The sequence below is a fragment of the Gobius niger genome, assembly GCF_951799975.1.
Source record: "Gobius niger genome assembly, chromosome: 7".
NCBI classification, from domain to species: Eukaryota; Metazoa; Chordata; class Actinopteri; order Gobiiformes; family Gobiidae; genus Gobius; species Gobius niger.
Genome location: NC_136858.1, coordinates 29,489,509 through 29,497,287, shown reverse-complemented (window position 1 = coordinate 29,497,287; position 7,779 = coordinate 29,489,509). Strand labels below are relative to the sequence as shown.

Sequence of the window (7,779 nt, the reverse complement as noted above, 5' to 3'; positions counted from 1 at the left end):
CGTTTTCAGGCAGAGAAACGCTGCAGTGTTGACATGTTGGTGCAAATGAACACTGGCCATTTTACACAAATCAATCGACTAAACATCAGATTTGAGCGGAGAATATTTTCCCTTGTTCTCCGTTAAAATGAACGGGCTTCACACTCGACCGGAAGTGTCTGGACAACGGAAGTGCAGAGACAACGCAAAAAGTGGCAAAAGTGGGCGGGGCGGAATAAGGTGAATAGTTTAACATTGAGGTGGAGCAACTGACGGTAACTATGGTAACTGTCACTAAGTGACAAAATGCATATTTTTATGTCTTTTTTTTTGGCTCATATCTCAGTCATTACTGGAGGAACCCACATGAAACACAAACTGTCACAAAGTCCATTATCTCCTCTGTCAGAACATATGAACTAATGTCCAATTATTTTCTCCGAAAAACGTCAAAAAGTGGTGACAATATGCAAAAACATGACCGTTGTGTTGTCCAATAGAAAGGACTTTCAGACATAAAAATAATATCACAGGTTTGTGAATCCAATCACAATCAAATTCAGATGAGAAAAAACATTTCTCAATTTTCGTTTTTGAGATTTCTTACAAAAACTGCATTTCTCCAATAGAGTTGTATTGGCCCCGCCCTCCATCTGACATTATGACATCACCACATTCTAAATCCTGAACACCACCTATTATCTAAATCGTAATTGAATGTCGATTAATTACACAGTCCTAATATATCATGTCAGTCTCTAGGCTCAGTGGCTCATGATTAGAGAATTTGTCCACGAATCCAAAGACCAGAGGTTCATGTCCTTGAGCAAGACATTTAACTCACTTGGCCCAAGTTGCCCATTTGAGTGTTTGAGTGTTTGAGTGTTTGGTGGAGGAGCCAATGGCGCAGATTAGGTTTTGTCAGGGCAGAGCTGTTGCTAGGGAAGCTAAAACTACAATAGAAATGTGCTACACTGCCATTACATAGTGTGAAACAGCATCTAGTCAGTTCATTCTGGTCGGACAGATCCGGCCTATATACTGTAGCTCTATATCTTACACCAGGACTGTGCCAAGTCAGCCATGGCCAAAAGTGACTGACAAATTGGGTCATATGTAGAACAAGAAGAGTGAGGGTTCTCAAGTAGGCCTAACTGGAAAGGCAAAGGGAAGTTTTACCATTAAAGCCCACTGGTAAATAAATGATAGAAGGTGCTTTTCTACTAACATGTCATGCACTCACTTTCATACACCAGTGTTAGAATGAACAGAAGCAACAAGTGGTCAAAACTGAGATAAAAGTCATATAATCTGAGCTGGATGTACATGCTGTAGAATGGGCTAGAAGGGCATAAAAGGGCTGAGAGGAATAATAAATGCATACGAACCACTAAACTAAACATCAGCGGAGCAATTAAAGTCACGCGGCCAAGTACAACAATGTGAGAACATATTGCACTGTGGGAAAACACCAAATACTGGACCCAAAGGAACAATATAGATGATTTGATATTTAAATGAGCACCTCTTGAGACTAAATGTTGGTCCATTACATAATCTTAAATTAGACGATGCACAACCTCCCAAACAAAATACTGAATGTTATAGAAAATAGAGATGGATGTTATAGAAATGATGGTGAATATACATAATCATGGTCAGAAGAGTAAATGGAAATTCAGCAAAGATAACAGAAGATAAGGTAGAAGAGAAATTGCCATATGAGTAGATACAAGGCAGAAACCGCAGTGTGGATATAAAGGTTTGGATAAACGTAGGGAAAGCAAACGTAATTGGGGCTATTTTCTTGACTTCCTGCATTTCTATGGGAAGAAAAATACAGCAAGATCTTGAGATTACATATTTTCAGGGTTAGAAGCAACACTAAAAATACCCCTCAGCTCAAAGGACAGTGGAGGAATGCTGAGTTTGAGTACAGCAACAAAACATGTACATTAAACGCTCGCGGATTGCACATGGCTGCTCATTAATTGTTATAAAATTGAATAAGATGGATTATTTATCTTTGGGTTCTGCAGTTTAAAGACAGCATTCATGTTTTTTTTATGCTGGGGTTTATTTAAGTTAAGAGGTTCATTTTGTCTGTTAGTAAAAGCTCATTATGTTTGTTCAGTATATTTCAAAATGTATTTTTTTCTGAGGGTTTAGGTCTTTTAAAGGCTTTAATGGATATTCGGCAAATTGTCAAAGCCAGAACAAGAACCCACGACACTGATTGAACTGTGTGCATGCGTCCAGCAGTCTTAACCACTAGACCAGTAGTTCTCATACTACAGTACATGTACCATTGGTGCTACTTGGGCTCCTTTAAATGTTGCTCAGGCTCATCTGCAGGTGTATGCCTAGATAATCAAATCTATGCTTTTGTAAAGAAATTAAGTGACAGTACATGTTCTTCTGGTTTAGACACGGTACACCCAGTTTAGACATAATTCTAATCTAGTTTATATCTATTTTAGAACCTTTTAACGGAACAGGCCACCGTTTTTCCATACTGAGATATGTTCTGACCTGTAACTGTCTGGTCTTTGTGCGTGCGCTAAGTCATCTAAAGATGTTGTTAGCATTTAGCCTCTCCTCCTTTTCTCTATGGGGCTAAACGTGCGTAAAGTTAGAAGTGACCAAGTTCTTCCACGTTTTCCCTATTTAAACACAGTTACATGTTGATTTTCTAAGCAGATAAAAAGGGGTACTATATTGTAAGGTGCAATAACACCTTAGGAGCACTAATTTTGTGTAACTATACTTGGATCGTGTGACCACTCATGTAACTGTATTTAAATAGATACAGACGGCATCTCGTCATAAAAGGGGGTGTGGCCTCGCCAAGGGGGAAAATAGAATCTTTTGGGAAACACAGTTTTTCACTCATTTTCTGTTGAAATATAAACTTATTTATCACATAAAAATAAAGTCAAGTCTAAATCAGCTCCATATGGATGTCTATTCACAGCAGATTGTTCAGTAGAAGCGGAAAAACGGCAGCATCATGCTAGCATTCTGTTTTTTTATGTATTTATGGGCTGTTGAACCACTTTGCTCCATGTCTCCATGTCTTAATATCTTTATTTAGTAGAAAACTATATTCATAATTCAGCATTTGTTAAAGTAGTTTTTGAATAATTAGAGAAAGTTTAGATTTAGTTTAGAGTTTAGATTTTTCTCAAAATTAACTTAACTGTTAACCAACATGACCATATATGGGCGATTCCAGAGATGGCGTCTGTATCTATTCACCTTATTCCGCCCCGCCCACTTTTGCCACTTTTTTGCGTTGTCTCGGCACCTCGTTGTCCAGTCACTTCCGGTCAAGCGCGAAGCCCGTTCATTTTAACGGAAAACGAGGGGAAATATTCTCTGAAATCTGATGTTTAGTCGATTGATTTGTGTAAAATGTCCGATGTTCATTTGCACCAACATGTCGACTCTACAGCGTTTCTCTGTGCGGCCTGAAAACGGCTTTGTTTTTGTGTAGTGACTGATTTTATGTGGACTTCTCCACTCCCATGTTAACACATAGGAGAAAAGGGGTGGGCACAATTCATGGCGGTGCCCACTTCACCCCATTTGGCCCCATAGAGGAGAGGAGGAGAGGCTAAATGCTAACAACATCTTTGGTCTTTTTGTGTGCCTGAGGGCACTTCCAAAGACCAGACAGGTACGCATCAACTGATCTGCGAACATATCTCTGTATGGAAAAACAGTGGCCTGTTCCTTTAAGGCCTACTTTAGTCCTTTCTTTATTCAGGGCTAGTGGTATGTACTTGGAATGGTACTAGAAGGATCAAATATTTCATAAGGTGGTGCTTGGTGAAAAAAAGTTTAAAAACCATTACGCCAGACTAACAGGCTGCTGTGAAGTTTTTTGCCATATGGCCAAACCCTTTAGCCCACTACTGTAGAAAGACTGTTACCAGGACACATGGACTGAGTATTCTTGGTTTCTCATTATCCTTTAGTATAAATACGGCATACAGTGACACATATAAAACTGGCGTGTGAGTTTTGTCCTGTAGAGCGTGTGATGTGGTTCCTTGTCATGAATGGTGATTGACTGTTCACAGAGCGTTGAGTGTGCTGCTAATCAGGCGTGTGGACCACAGGGGGCAGTAAAACGGGGCTCTGGGCTCCACTGATTCCAGCCCTGCCATCACCATCACTAATGCAACCACTAACAGTTCAGATACAGCAACATTTATCAACAGCTGATGCGGTGAGGTGGTGTGATACAGTCATTCATTTGCTTATTAATTATTTCCCATTGGGGATTAGGAATCACTAAAACCTTATAGCACTTAAGGACCGGGACTGGCATACAGTGAGTAGTTTATAGTAACAAAGATGACACATAGACCTGCACTGACAACTACTGATCGCCACATTTAGGGCTGTCACAATAACCACTATATAATAAACAATTCAAATCTGAGCTTAATATTTATCGTTTTAATTTTTTCCCCATTTTTCAGATTTTTTTACCCAAAGTAAGTTGTGTCTCATTGTATTTCATGCTCATTGTGGGATAGTTTAAGATTAAGTATGTTTCAAACAGTCATTTTTAAGCTTTAGTTAATTTCTATGGCATTATAAGTAGGGCCCGACCGATATATCAGCCGGCCAATATTAGGATATAGTGATAGAGACTTCCACACCTTCCTGCGCCTCAGCGGAGCGGAGAAACATTGCATTGAAAATTGTTTGTGCACCTGTACATATTTTAGTTTATAAACTTTTGTGTATATTTTCAGAACCATAAGAGATAGAGACTTATGCTTTTTTTGTTTTGGAATCTACTGATTTTTGTCTTTCAAACAAGCTCCCACTGAATTACCTACTAAACATGAATATTCAGCGCCCCTGCTGTCACAGTTCAACACTGACACATTTAGAAGCTTCATACACAGAATTATAGACAATTCTAAAATTTGGCCAAAAATAAGGTAGATATTTATAAATGGAGATGAAGATGCTCCATTTATGAAACAAGGTGATGCTGTTTTGGGAAAGTTATAGTTGGATTTCTCTAGATATTCAAGCAGAAATATTGATTTGTTAATGCTCTATTACAATTAGGTGTAATGACATGCTCTGTGAGGGTTTTTATCCAAAACGTTTGTGTGGCTTGACAGACCAAGCTTTTCATCTGAACATTCTGTTAATGTAATCATATATTTTACTATCGATGGCCAATCAAAATACCCGATAATCGTTTAATTCAGTTTATTGAAAGGACAGTGTGCAGTTCCATTAAAAAGATGGCTGCACCAGATTAAGCACTTTGCCAATTTCCATCTGTAATCCTCACATCGGTCGACCGATATTTCTATATATTTCTATGATTTAAACTTTTACTATAATAATAAATACTTAACTTTAGCCTATTTGAGAGATTTAAAAAACAACAACATCAAATTAAAAAAAAACTTAAAATATCTGCCTTTATATTGGCTATCGGCCATGCCAACCCCCTTCATATCGGTATCGGACCCTGAAAATCCATATCGGTCGGGCCAGAATTATAAGGTCTTTAATAATATTGTTTATCGCGATTGTTTCCTGCCTCAATATTTCGAACTTCAGATCTTGTTATCGTGACAGGCCCAGCCATATTTACTACGTTTATGCAAAATAATCCGAATTATTCAACACATTGATAGTAGATGGCCAGACAGAGTCCAGATTGATTACAGTTAACCCATAACTAAGAATGGAAAGTTGAATTATGTGTATAATCTTAACATTCATTCATATGGATTCCTACATACTACTATTAATTATGGATCACCACTACATTATACGATTTTAATTTAAGAATCAAAATAATCTTTTCAAGGGAAAAGGCAAAAAAGAGACACTGAAGACAATGGATCAAAGCCACGATCTCTGACCTCCCCATCACTGACTATGCACCCATTAAAGCCGAAAGAATAAGATTATGGTTTCACAATCTAATCTTCTACTCCCAGTAATATTCTATCATATTCTAGGGATCACAATGTTCTCATAATCATAATCTCAATCATATTCCGGCAAAATCATAATCGGGCAAAGGTTGTCTGGTTTCAAATAACTTTTTTTCCTACTCATTAACATTTAATCTATGAGAAAAAACATTACATCTTCTTGTGAATAAAGTGACTTCTTATTATAGGGAAGGCCACTTGGGATCTTCGGATCTATGGGGCAGCTGCCCTCAGGAACTTTTGACATTGCATGGTCTAAAAGCGGCAGAGGACCAGATATGTAGCACGGTAACGGCACCAGCTTTTCTCCTCTGTCAAAGTCACCTGATTCAGAGCAGAGGACACGTCCCAGAGCAGAGGACACGTCCCAGAGCAGAGGACACGTCCCAGAGCACACCTGCTGAGAACAAACCCGCTCCATCACTCACTGCAGCAGCACAACACCCACCGTCTGCAACAGGCTGGGAACACGCATGTAGTTTTATGGGTGTAAAACACTCCAAGAAACAACAGATTTTGTACAGGCTCCTGAAGCTACTGAGCAGTAACTGGTTTGCACCTTCTCAGTGTTAAAGCAATATAAAGTAACTTGTTTACCTTAATAAATCCTTTCTGTAGTCCCTCTGGGGGTAATACAAGTGTTAATGGGATGATCAGAGGGTCTTTCATCTCCCCCTGGTGTCTTTGGCCAGAAAACCACAATTGCAACTTGGCTGCCACCGGACCGGAGCAACCAATACACACTAATGGAATCACGAAGAAGAAGCTAACAGGCTAATGGACAAAGCTAACTGCAGGTTAGCGCCACTTAAACAGTATTTAAAAAACAAGTTTGAGTGAAAAAAAAAAGAGATTTCCATTGTGTAATTGGATGTACAATATCCCTCTCTCCCTTCGCCTTTTCTGTCAGCATAGTATTTACTCTCACGGACAATTAATAATTTTTAAAAAATCGCAACATGCTACGACACCTGCAGTTGCGCTTATGGCCTCTAGGGGCAAAAGATACTTACTACTGCTTTAAAGTAGCCTGGCTAACACCAGACTAAAATCACAAGTGATATTTAGTCTGGGGACCACCAATTCATTTTCTCGTAGGAGAGGTGTGGTTTACGATCGTCCATAGCCGTGTATTGGGCGCTACGAATGTCTATAATGCGTCTGCAGTAGCCACAGCCAATCGTATCATCGTATGAGATGGCGTATGACGTACCCGCTGTAAACTTTTGAGCTAAACTATTTAGAACAAGGTCTAAAGCTTGATCGAAAAATAGCGTCGCGTCTGCTGCTGTCATGTTGGATCTGTAAATAAACTTTTTTTTTTAAATCCGTAAATAAACTACAAGCTTCCGTATATCGAATAGCGCGTCATCATCTTGCCGTCCCTCCTCGTTCTGTGATTGGTTCCCAAATCCAGGCGAAAATTTCAGCCATGGTCCCCAGGCTGCTTTGCAGTTCGAAATGATTCGAGCGCACACAGCAGTCTGGCGTTAGCCAGGTTAGCTTTAAAGGGACTATATGGAGTTTAAAATGTTCAAATGATGTATTTTCCTCCCCATACATGTTCCAACAATGTCCTAATGTGTAGAATGAGCTCAGACCTGTTCACCACAACTGCCTCTAAAATCCTGCAATGTCACTCAAAAAGTTGTTACTTCGGGTCCGAATTTCCATCTTGCAAAAGCTTAATATAGAACCTGCTGTTGTGCATAAGACCTGAGGTGGCAGCAGTGAGTATAAAATGGCCAACTTGCATCTAGTCTCTTTAAGTTTCCAATCATAAAGACGTTTCATTGAGGACTGTGATTGAAGACTT

The 7,779-nt window shown here is 39.2% G+C and overlaps 1 protein-coding gene across 1 annotated transcript in view; it reads right to left on the bottom strand.

The window, feature by feature from the left end:
• The window catches only part of ablim1a (actin binding LIM protein 1a), a 109,947-nt gene that overhangs the window by 100,920 nt on the left and 1,248 nt on the right, over positions 1 to 7,779 (bottom strand). The window lies entirely within an intron of this gene.